Genomic DNA, 12,928 nt, shown 5'->3' with positions numbered 1-12,928 from the left:
GGGGGGGGGGGGGTAGAGGCTAGTGATATTTGTTTGTTATGGTTGTGTGGTGAATAATTGATTGTTTGATTGATAGTTGTAACCTTATTTGTGATGTGTCGTGTCCTGCCAGTGATCCTTTGTGGTTTACCTTTCTTGCCCCAACATTCCTGATTGTGATTGGTTACTTTTAATTCGTTCTTATGTTTCTTAGTAGCCACATTGTACCTCCCCGCAGCTCATTTTTTTTATCCTCATTTAGAGAATCTGGAGTTAGGTGATCTTTAGGACAGCATGTGGGTAGTCAGCTTGATTGATTCATTGATAGTATATTGTTGCAAGTAAACAACAAAGGAGAAGGGAGGAGCATGCCATCCCAACCCCCAGGCAGTACAGCTTGTTTGTATACATTTTAAGAGTTCAATTCCTTCATTTTCCTTTGATTTATCCCATTTTTTATTATCGTTTTGTATCCATTCTCAGTTTTTAGTAGTTTCACGGGGGGGCTAGTGATATTTGTTTGTTATGGTTGTGTGGTGAATAATTGATTGATTGATTGATAGTTTATTGTTGCAAGTAAACAACAAAGGAGAAGGGAGGAAGTAGTTTGTGTATGTTTGGTGGTTCGCTCCCGCTCATGTGTTTCGTTCCCTCTGGATGGCTCGTTTCGGATTCGCTTAGCACGTCTCGGTTTATTTCCCTCAGAAGGTGACGTTAGGTAGCTGATTCAGAGCTTTAAGCTTTCGCTGTCTGTCTTTTCTCTTGACACCACCTCCAACCTCTTTCCTTCCGTGTGTCTGGGTAGAAATTGCTGTGTGGGTGGGTGTGTTAGTGCCCCGTCTATTACTGTGTGGGTGTTAGAGGCCCATCTATTATTGTGTTGGTGAGTGTGTTCGTGTCCATCTATTACTGTGTTAGTGGCCCATCTATTATTGTGGGTGGGTGTGTTATTGGCCCATCTATACTGTGAGGGTGTGGGTGATAGTGGCCCATCTATACTGTGTGGGTGTGGGTGTGGTGGGCCCTGGTGTTTTTTTTTTTTTGGTGGGGCATGGTGTTTTTTTTTGGTGGGCCCTGTTTTTTTTTTTTTTGGTGAGCCCTGGTGGGCTTTTCTGGTGGGACCTGGTGTTTTTTTTTGTGGGACATGGTGTTTTTTTTGTGGGGCCTGGTGTTTTTTTTGGTGGGGCCTTGTGTTTTTTGGTGGGACCTGGTGTTTTTTTTGTGGGACATGGTGTTTTTTTTGTGGGGCCTGGTGTTTTTTTTGGTGGGGCCTTGTGTTTTTTGGTGGGACCTGGTGTTTTTTTTGTGGGGCCTTGTGTTTTTTTGTGGGGCCTTGTGTTTTTTTTGTGGGGCCTTGTGTTTTTTTTTGGTGGGGCCTGGTGTTTTTGTGGTGGGGCCTGGTTTTTTTTTGGTGAGGCCTTGTGTTTTTTGGTGGGACCTGGTGTTTTTTTTTGTGGGGCCTTGTGTGTTTTTTTGTGGGGCCTGGTGTTTTTGTGGTGGGGCCTGGTGTTTTTTTTTTGGTGGGGCCTGGTGTTTTTGTGGTGGGGCCTGGTGTTTTTGTGGTGGGGCCTGGTGTTTTTGTGGTGGGGCCTGGTGTTTTTTTCTTGGTGGGGCCTGGTGTTTTTGTGGTGGGGCCTGGTGTTTTTGTGGTGGGGCCTGGTGTTATTTTTTGGTGGGCCCTGGTATTTTTGTGGTGGGGCCTGGTGTTTTTTGTGGTGGGGCCTGGTGTTTTTTTTGGTGGGGCCTGGTGTTTATTTGGTGGGGCCTGGTGTTTTTGTGGTGGGGCCTGGTGTTTTTGTGGTGGGGCCTGGTGTGTTTTTGTTGGTGGGGCCTGGTGTTTTTTTTGTGGTGGGGGGTGGTGTTTTTTTGAGTGGGGCCTGGTTTTTTTTTTTGTGGGGCCTGGTGTTTTTTTGCGGGGCCTGGTGTTTTTTTGAGTGGGGCCTGGTGTTTTTTGGTGGGGCCTGTTTTTTTTTTTGGTGGGGCCTGGTGTTTTTTTTGGGGTGGGGCCTGGTGTTTTGTGGGGCCTGGTGTTTTTGTGGGGCCTGGTGTTTCTTTTTGTGGGGCCGGGTTTTTTTTTTGGGGCCTGGTGTTTTTGTGGTGGGCCTGGTGTTTTTTTGCGGGGCCTGGTGTTTTTTTTTGGTGGGGCCTTTTTTTTTTTTTTTTGTTGGGCCTGGTGTTTTTTTTGTGGGGGCCGGTGTTTTTGGTGGGGGGGCCTGGTGTTTTTTGTGTGGGGCGTGGTGGTTTTGTGGTGGGGCCTGGTGTGTTTTGTGGTGGGGCCTGGTGTTTTTGTGGTGGGGCCTGGTGTTTTTTTGTGGGGCCTGGTGTTTTTGTGGTGGGGCCTGGTGTTTTTTGATGGGGCCTGGTGTTTTTTTGGTGGGGCCTGGTGTTTTTTTTGCGGGGCCTGGTGTTTTTTTTTGGTGGGGCCTGGTGTTTTTTTTTTGGTGGGGCCTGGTGTTTTTTTTGTGGGGCCTGTTTTTCTTTTGGTGGGGCCTTGTGTTTTTTTGTGGGGCCTGTTGTTTTTTTTGGTGGGGCCTGTTATTTTCTTGGTGGGGCCTTTTTTTTTTTTTTTTGTTGGGGCCTTGTGTTTTTTTGTGGGGCCTGGTGTTTTTTTGTGGGGCCTGGTGTTTTTTGTAGGACCTGGTGTTTTTGTGGGGCCTGGTGTTTTTTGTGGGGCCTGGTGTTTTTGTGGGGCCTGGTGCTTTTTGTGGGGCCTGGTGTTTTTTGTGGGGCCTGGTGTTTTTTGTGTGGCCTGGTGTTTTTTGTGTGGGGCCTGGTGTTTTTTGTGGGGCCTGGTGTTTTTTGTGGGGCCTGGTGGGTTTTTTTGGTAGGGCCTGGTGGTTTTTTGTGGGGCCTGGTGGGTTTTTGTGATGGGGCCTGGTGTGTTTTTGTGGGGCCGGGTGTGTGTTTTTGTGGGGGCCTGGTGTTTTTGTGGGGCCTGGTGTTTTTTTGGTGGGGCCTGGTGTGGTTTTTTATAATGATCTTAATTTGGCACATTCTACCTCCCACCAGCTGTTTTTTTATCCTTATAGAGAGAATCTGGAGTCTGGGTTGATAGGTGGTTTTTAGGACAACATGTGGGTGGTCTTTGGCCATGCGCCGATGACTTATGGTGGTGGTACGTGATAGTGATGGTGGTACATGATAGTGGTGATGGTGGTGGTGGTACGTGATAGTGGTGGTGGTGGTGGTACGTGATAGTGGTGGTGGTGGTGGTGGTACGTGATAGTGGTGGTGGTGGTGGTGGTACGTGATAGTGGTGGTGGTGGTGGTGGTACGTGATAGTGGTGGTGGTGGTGGTGGTGGTACGTGATAGTGGTGGTGGTGGTGGTGGTGGTACGTGATTGTGGTGGTGGTGGTACGTGATAGTGGTGGTGGTGGTGGTGGTACGTGATAGTGGTGGTGGTGGTGGTGGTACGTGATAGTGGTGGTGGTGGTACGTGATAGTGGTGGTGGTGGTGGTGGTACGTGATAGTGGTGGTGGTGGTGGTGGTGGTACGTGATGGTGGTGGTGGTGGTGGTGCTTGTTCGTGGTGGTGGTGGTGGTGGTGGTGGTGGTGGTGGTGGTGGTGGTGGTGGTTGTTGGTGGTGGTGGTGGTGGTGGTGGTTCGTGTTCGTGGTGGTGGTGGTGGTACGTGATAGTGGTGGTGGTGGTGGTACGTGATGGTGGTGGTGGTGGTGGTGGTGGGTGTACGTGATGGTGGTGGTGGTGGTACGTGTTCTTGGTGGTGGTGGTGGTGGTACGGGATGGTGGTGGTGGTGGTGGTGGTGGTACGTGATGGTGGTGGTGGTGGTGGTGGTGGTGGTGGTGGTACGTGATGGTGGTGGTGGTGGTGGTGGTGGTACGTGATGGTGGTGGTGGTGGTGGTGGTACGTGATGGTGGTGGTGGTACGTGATGGTGGTGGTGGTACGTGATAGTGGTGGTGGTGGTGGTGGTGATGGTACGTGATGGTGGTGATGGTGGTGGTGGTGATGGTAAGTGGTGGTGGAGGTGGTGGTAGTGGTGATGATACGTGATAGTGGTGGTGGTGGTGGTGGTGGTACGTGATGGTGGTGGTGGTGGTACGTGATTGTGGTTGTGGTGGTGGTGGTGGTACGTGATAGTGGTGGTGGTGGTGGTGCGTGATCGTGGTGGTGGTAGTGGTGATGGTACGTGATCGTGGTGGTGGTGGTGGTGGTACGTGATAGTGGTGGTGGTGGTACGTGATAGTGGTGGTGGTGGTGGTACGTGATAGTGGTGATGGTGGTGGTGGTACGTGATAGTGGTGGTGGTGATGGTTGTGGTGGTACGTGATGGTGGTGGTGGTGGTGGTACGTGATAGTGGTGGTGGTGGTGGTGGTGGTACGTGATAGTGGTGGTGGTGGTACGTGATAGTGGTGGTGGTGGTACGTGATAGTGGTGGTGGTGGTACTTAATAGTGGTGGTGGTGGTACGTGATCGAGGTGGTGGTGGTGGTACGTGATGGTGGTGGTGGTCCGTGATGGTGGTGGTGCGTGTGGGGGGGGGTGGTGGTGGTACGTGATAGTGGTGGTGGTGGTGGTGGTGGTGATGGTACGTGATAGTGGTGGTGGTGGTGGTGGTACGTGATAGTGGTGGTGGTGGTGGTGGTGGTGGTGGTGGTACGTGATAGTGGTGGTGGTGGTGGTGGTACGTGATAGTGGTGGTGGTGGTGGTGGTGATGGTACGTGATAGTGGTGGTGGTGGTACGTGATGGTGGTGGTGGTGCCCTTGCCTTGCCTTGCCTTTCCCTTGCACTCAAAAATTTTCTTGGCATGTTGCTGGGGAAAAAAGATCTGAATATGTAGTGAAAGTCGAGTGAAAAGTGTAATAGTGGAAAATAGCAAAAGCGCATAGGCAGGCAAATCAGGGAAAGAAAAGGACAGATAACCTAAGTTCAGGATGAATGCTTAAGCCTTGCCTTGCCCTTGCCTTGATTTGCCCTTGCCTTGACTTAATTGCCTTGCCTTGCCCAGCCCTTCCCTTGCCTTGCCCTTCCCTTGCCCTGTCCTGCCTTGGCTGCCAGCCCTGTGCGTCTCGCCTTCTTGGCTGGCTGGCCTTGTGCGTTCCCTGACATTGCCTTCTTGGCTGGCCAGCCCTGTGCGTCTCGTCTTCTTGGCTGGCCATATATAGCCCTGTGCGTTGGTCTCCCTTGCCTTGTCCTTCCCTTGCCCTGACCTTCCCTTGTCCTGCCCTTCCCTTGTCCTGCCCTTCCCTTCCCTTGCCCAGCCCTTCCCTTGCCCTGCCCTTCCCTTGCCTTGTCCTGCCTTGGCTGGCCAGCCCTGTGCGTCTCGTCTTCTTGGCTGGCCAGCCCTGTGCGTTGGTCTCCCTTGCCTTGTCCTTCCCTTGCCCTGACCTTTCCTTACCCTGCCCTTCCCTTGCCTTGCCTTGCCCTTCCCTTGCCTTGCCCTGCCCTTCCCTTGCCTTCCCTTGCCTTGCCTTGCCCTATATTCACTTGTAATACTAAGCACTTCATCCTGAACTTAGGTTTTCTGTCCATTTCTTTCCCTGGTTTGCCTACCTATGCGCTTTTGCTATTTTCCATTATTACATTTTTCACTCAACTTTCACTACATGGTCAGATCTTTTTTTGCAGCAACATGCCAAGAAATTTTTTGTGTGAGGTATTAATTTCACTGCTTCCTCTTTACATCCTTATGGTCCTAACACGGTACTTATTCCTCCGTCTTCCTCCTCCACTCTGCTATGCCACTCCTCTTCCCCAATGATGTCCACCACAGATGCTAATAGCCTTTGCCTCTCCTCTTCATACCTGTCACAGGCCACATCAGGTGCTCTTTTTGTTTCTTTTTCCCCTATACAAACGCTGCAGTTTTTGTCCTTCTCATCTCTGCTTCTCTCCTTTACTTGTTGTTCCAGTCCTTGCCTTGAACAGCAGCTTATTCCCCCAGTCTCCCTGGTACCAATTCCCTGGCCTCTGGGTGATACGTCTTACGACAAGTTACCAAGGAATATTAAGGTACATGGGAATATATAAAAGTATCGACTAAACTATACATAAGAAGAATGAAGTGGAAAGGTTCTGACGTATATGTATATATCTAAGTGTGTTGTCAGGAATATTTTTAAAACTTAAAGTACCAGGTTATATTTTCATGCATGTACGTACTACGCGATATGTTTACGCATCTATGAAGTCTCGGGTTATATATTTGTAAGTGTGCACTGCTGCTCCGGCTATCGCAACCCTTACTTCTGCTACCCATGTACTGCCCAGACCTTTAATATACCCCAACTTCAGCATCTCCATTTAAGAGAAGCACTGGGGGGCAGCATGGGCCAGGCAAAAGGCGTAGGAACTGGCACGCGCTATAGATAAAATCTGCTTTGTGTTGTTGCTCCTCGTACTGTGGCAATGACACACGGTACCAAACACCCCGTTATACAGTGTCTGCAGTAAGGGTTATACGTGATGATTTCTATACGCAAGTAAATATACGTAACGAAAAAAGGTTGATTAAAATGCTTTGTTTCCTTAGGGATGATTCTTGACATATGATTGTAGGTCTGCAGGAAGGGTTATACGTGATGATTTCTATACATAAACTAATATACATAACAGGAAAATGAAGAATGAGATGTTTGTATAAGGTCAAAAGGGCTGATTCTCGATGATGTGTGTCTGTGTTGCATTCTCCCATATATACACTCCAAGCTTACATGAAGAGCTATACGTACTGAAATTTAAAAAATCAATTATACATAAAAGGAAAATGATGAATATTCATCAAGAAGTTTGTATAGGGTCAAAAGGGCTGATTCTCGACGATGTATGTCTGTATTGCTTTCTTTTATACGCTTCTTGCTTGTAGGAAGGGCTATACGCACTGAAATTTATACACGAGCAATTATACTTATATTTGTAAGTATATGTACGATGCGACATTTTAAGCGTACGTTACTGGGTTATATTTGTAAGTATATGTATGAAGCGATATATTTACGTATGTTTAGGTGGTATAGTTTAAGCAAAAGGTACTGGGTTTTATATTTCTAAGTGTGTGTACTAAACTATATATTTACATGTCTACCAGTGGGAGTGGGATATATTTTAAGTACGTGCTATGGGAAAATACATATGGGGAGCGTATTAATCTGGCATAATGGTAGTATCGTAACAGCTTTGGTGCTGCTGCGATTGGCTATCAATAACAACTATGGCTTTTGAATGTCAAACCTAACTTCCTCTTCGACTATTCACATTAACCTTTTTGCTGCTGCTGCTGCTATTAACAACTATATATGGTTTCTGCATGACAATATTTGCTGCTACGGCTATTTACAATTTCTACGGATTTTGGGTATTGCAACCACAGATCTGTATTACCTAGATTGGACACGCCTATTTTGTTTACATTGCGCGCCGCGAGCGGGCTTGGCGCCATTTTGAAAGATTGCACCACCAGAATATTAACATGCAAACATGGTAAGGAGCGCACTAAAAACAACTCCCAAAACCTTAATTCTGGTCCGATTTCAAAAATGTAAAAACCGACACAATCAGGAAAGAGAGTTCTATCTGGATATCTAACAAATGGCAACTATCATTTGGACATATGCACATATGCAGGGTGTGAATATGAAGGCCAGGGCAAGGAGTTCCAAAGAAACTCTTGTGAATGGCTCATTTTTTCTATTTTGCTCAATTTGATTTTTTTTAATTATATTATGAGGATAGACTGTAGGCCTACTGTATGTGTAGGCTTTCAAAGACAACGACTGTTTTGTAATTGTATACGTTATTTTACATATTTTAGGCTACATAAAAAAGAGGTGGTCACCAAAAATTTAGGCAGGTATAAAATAATATAATATTCATTCCCATTGCTTGACTTGCCCTCACACATTTTACTGTCCCTTAAACAACACCAACTTGTTTAGTTTCTGTCGCACACTCCTGGCCTGGAACTTTTGTGTGTGTAGCCTAGCCACATGATAGTACCTCACATTGAAGTAGATCTTGACCAGCAAACGGACCAAGTCATAACTGTGGTTGTCTATTCCTTGTGCTGTATCCATAACATGCGAGTGCAAACACAGGACATCAGGGTCAACATCTCGTAATACAAGATACTGCAGTCGCACCAGGCTGATCTTTGGGTTTACATACTTCATACTGGATAGGTCTCTCAGGTGCTGCTCGGCCTTAAGGAGAATTGCGATGACACCATCCGATGGTACATGTAGCTTGCTGCTCCAGTTCTTCATGCTGAGGAACTTCAATGCTGCCTGGTAGTGTACTGAAGACTCAGAAGAGGTGTCAGACACTAGGCTGATTCTGCAGTCTTCGCAGCGGAGTTGATCAATAGCCTTCTTTATCACCCATCCTGAAAGTATTGCAAGAAACACATGTTTTACTAAAAGAAAAAATGGCATTTTTAATACAACATGGCGAATTGTGCTAATAATCAACATTTGAAGCTATTTTCTTAACATAAAGACTCACCAGCAATGTACACCACAATGTTCTCAACCAGGATGCCCATATTCTTGTGCAGGGCTGCATAGTTATGTTCTTCCCGGGTGATCTCAGCAGCATTGGTGTCATGCGGAGGAACATAGGTTGATGTTGTACCATCCAATAGGGCTGTGTCATCTAGTCTCTTCACATTTGCTTCCGCGGATCCAAGCAAACGGCCGGTACGGGCCAGAAGTCGCCTGAAGATGCTTGTGAACTGTCCTGCTGTGGGGTTGTTTGAAGATCCACCTACAAAATCACAAATTACAACAGATTAAAAGAATTTCTCAAAAAAGAAATTTTACAAGTAACATCAGTGATGAAAATAATAAATAAGAAAGATACCTACCACATTGCCTGACAGCGCAGAAGAAAAGTTCAAGGTGATCTTGACTTGTTCGATAGGTCAAGAAGTAGTTGAAACCATGCACCTTGGGAAGCATGAGCTCTTCTACTATAGCTATGGTGCTTACGATGTCCATGCATAGTCCTACGATACAGGTTCCTCTGGAAAATATAAAAAAATTACTTTTACAAGTACCTGTAGAAAGAGTATCAGCACAACTGTATAGCTCAAGTTGGCATATAAAGGGAAAGGGTGATACACTATGGATATGGTAGGCTAAGTATCAGTGGTTTACTAGCAGCGATATGACATTAATCATTGACTTGTGATATCAATTATCACCAGACACCCATTACCTGACTGAAGTATGCAAAGGTATCCCTTCCACAGTCTTCAAGGCTGTCAAGTAGTCCTTTGTTTCAAGCAGGAACGTCTTGATTTCAGCCCAGTTCTCCGTCCTGATTGGCTGTTTTGTTCCCTTGCCGTATGGTGAGCGACTATTAAGAACATCAAACAGGCGGTCAATCCTCTGAAAAATGATCAAATAACCCTTGTGATTTTTTTTTTTTTTAAATATTGCACTCTTCACTCACATGCTTCATGACAAATAAAATGAATTACCCGTATGAATTCCACTGTTGGGCCAGCATTCGAGAAGGAATACATTCCAGTTGATTGGAGAAATTCCAATGCTGATGCCACAGACGATGAGAGCACTTGGACTGCCAGCTTGACTTTCATCTTCTTGTTCTTGAAGTCAATATGGTCTGGAGTCAGCTTGTTCCCAAGACGCAAACCAATGTCTTCCTGTGTTGTGTGTAAATCTTTGATGAACTGCCACACAATCCGTCCTGATGGCCCCACAATGACACTGTACGCTTCTAGAGTGTTTCGTACTAGTTTGACCATATGGCAAGCATCAAAATACAGGTGTATCTTATGACCATTGTAGTCAAATGAAGGACAAAATGATGACGCAAGCTTCAGTCTGCAACCCAGCAGCTTAGCCATACCCTTGTTTGTACTGTGGCCATCCATGGTGAGTGAGCACACTCTGAGATTAGCTTCATGGCATGCATCCAGACAGTGCTTTACAAGTTCTGTTTGTTGTTCAGAGGACAGTCCTTTGGTGAAGTAGTATGCAATTGCACACTTCCAATTAGCTTTCAAGCCAACGAGCATGACTACTAGTGCTTCTTTAGCCTCCACATCTTCCACTGAACCAGCTCCCAAATCAACAAATCCAACAGTCTTGTTTGTCTTAGCATCATATTCCATCTTTTGCTTGATGCTCATGCCATCCAACATCATGCTGCACCTGAAAAATCATACCGAATATACAAGCTGGAAGTGAACCACTTAGTAGCCTAACCAGTATAGGCCTATATTATGTATCATAGCAATACCTGTATCTGAATACCTAAATGATAAATGTAATAGCCAATCTGGGAATTTCTCTGGCAAGGCAAATCCAACGAATCTCTGGTAGCTAACTGCTGTTAGGACAAAGAAGTAAATTAAAAAAGTTAGTAATAAACTAAAAATGCAACCAAAACAATGAATTCAAACTGAAATATACAAGAATGCCAAATATTATACATACAGCGTGTAGTCTGCGGGATTTTCTTTAGCCTTTGCTGCCAGGGAGTTCATCATAAGCCCATTCAAACCAGGTTGGGCATCATACTTCTCAAGCCACCTGAAGAAATAGCCATGAAATTGACAAAGTTCACATATCCAAAGTTCTCCTTAAAAATCCTTCAATTATTTAAAAGGAAGTGAAGCAGTTAGTTGAATCATTCATGAGGCAACATTTCCTTAATGTAATTGTTTTTTTCCCAACATGTATTGAAATTTGTATAAAAAAATGCAATTTACTGATCTCTAAACAATAAAGTAGGACTAACAAACTGTAGTTTTAGAATACTAATTACCTGCGTAACGTACGCGGCTCAGGAAGGTTGATTCCCTTCGTCTCTCTGGTGTACCTGTACGCCTTGCTTGAGTAGAGGTGTAATGTTAAGGCAAAGTTTTTCTGTGCAGCACTATACTCCTTTGTTGGTTTTTGGAAGAGGTCACATGGTATGTCTGCAAATGACAAAAAGCAGTTGAGGATCTACCGGTTGAAGATTATGAATCATCCATGTAGCCTACAGCATAGTACAGTATTCGAGTGATTTACTGAAGATAGCAACCAGCAGGCAACATTAGACTACAACAATGCTAACCTTTGTAAGATTCCAAGCGAACCTCAAGCTCTGCATTTATCAGATTTTTTTCTTCCAACTCCTTCAGCAATGATTGGGTCGTTTCTTTTGCCCTCTTCTCTCTGGCCTTTGTGTTCTTGAGCTTTCTACGTAATGATTCCACCTGGGTTCCCAGCTCAGAAATCCTACTGTCAGGTGTAACTTCAGCTGGTAATGGATATGCGTGCTCCTAGAATAGTGAAATAATCTCGTTAGTTGTGGCATTCTCTATTCACTGAAGTATGGTAAATGCATCTGTATTCATATGGCAATTTCATGGTCTATACTATAGGCCTATTCTACTGTACAGCCTATAGCTATCATTCTCTCACCAAACTCCCATTTTCCCAAAGCAACAGTGTCTCAATTTACATGGAAATAGTAATTCAGTTACCGTATGCATTTGTTCCGTAGAAGGCCCAGGTTGAGGCATGGGCACTGGTAAGTCTGCACTTGTACTTGTGACAGTTGACCTGGTCCTTGTAGATACCTATTACAGTACAATGCAAAGAAAATACAGATAATTACTACCAATGACCATACTGTAGCTTCCCATAAAAATTAATGAGGTAATTTGTCATGCTTCATACCTATTTACAACATGCTACATATAGGACAGCAATATACTGATATAGATGCTTGATAATAAAACCCACATGGTAGAAAACTAGAAACTAATGTGTATTTGGGAGACACGACAGTTTTGACACTCTAGTAAATGTCAAAACTGTCGTGTCTCCCAAATACACATTAGTTTCTACCATGTGGGTTTTATTATCAAGCATCTAGCAATCTTCTCATACTGATATAGACATTACAGTATTTTGTAATAGGCCTACCTGCAAGTGGCTTGGTAGATCAACCAATTCTGGAATTGCTCCCTCACGTAGCTGTGCATGATGCATGGTAGTATTTACCATACTTGGACGAAAGTGAGCACTGCATACGAGAGCAGTATTACTGGGGTCCACTGTCCGTCTACATAGCCTGACCCACTCCAGGTAAAGGTCTCTCTGCTTTGATTTATCAGGAAACCTGCAACAGAAAGTTGAACATTTATTTGGTAATTTGCTAAAACTACAGAAAAGTTCCCACTTATAAAACCTCCTCCAGTGGCTGACCATTAGGTCTACCAATCTAACCAAATCTACCCTAACATAACCAATCCTAATATATCCTAAACTATCCAATTCTTACCTAAACCAGTCTATCCTAACCTAAACTAACCAATCCTAACCTAACCTGATCTAACCTAGTCTAACCTGTCTTAACCTATCGTATCCAAACACATTTCCGTATCGATTTTTAGTATTACATTGGTCCTACAAGACCATTATATGCACTCCAGAGTGGTTATTAAGTACTCACAGCAGAAAGAATATAACAGCAAATCTTATTATCCACCTACTTCACCCTATCAGAGAGATCAACATTCCACAAACTCTCTGAACAAAGGGCTGGGAGTGGGAGTGTTCTCTGTTTTACACTCGATTTTCGGGTATTATCATATAAAACTGTGACCAAAATTGACTTACTTATGAAATGAGATTCCTCTACTCTTCGTAACTTTATTTTTGTAGTTCTTGCAGTTAATTACAAAGCACTGGGTGCCTTTTGTTTCTTCTTTCCGCGTTTTCCCCATGCTTTCCCCATACAGCTGATGACTGGCGCAACCTTTCAAAATGGCGCCTGTGAATCTCGCCCGCGGTCACGTGATGTCCAATCTAGCGAAGCCAATATATATCTGTGATTGCAACAAACCCATACACTGTTGATCGAAACAACCCCGCAAGCTTTTGTTACAACACCGCGCACTTTCGTTACAACCACGTATGCTTTCAAAACAATTCTGTACCCTTTTGTTACAACCCCATGTGCTTTT

The 12,928-nt window shown here is 44.8% G+C and overlaps 1 long non-coding RNA gene across 1 annotated transcript; it reads right to left on the bottom strand.

The window, feature by feature from the left end:
• Positions 1 to 11,092: 11,092 nt before the first annotated feature.
• Positions 11,093 to 12,144, bottom strand: LOC126999605 (uncharacterized). The gene is made up of 3 exons (XR_007753465.1): positions 11,886 to 12,144; positions 11,441 to 11,536; positions 11,093 to 11,236 (listed from the first exon to the last, which is right to left on the bottom strand). It is a non-coding gene; the product is annotated as an uncharacterized LOC126999605 (long non-coding RNA).
• Between the last annotated feature and the right edge of the window lie 784 nt (positions 12,145 to 12,928).

The sequence above is a fragment of the Eriocheir sinensis genome, chromosome 16 (genome assembly GCF_024679095.1).
Source record: "Eriocheir sinensis breed Jianghai 21 chromosome 16, ASM2467909v1, whole genome shotgun sequence".
NCBI lineage: Eukaryota > Metazoa > Arthropoda > Malacostraca > Decapoda > Varunidae > Eriocheir > Eriocheir sinensis.
This window is presented reverse-complemented; position numbering and strand designations above follow the sequence as displayed.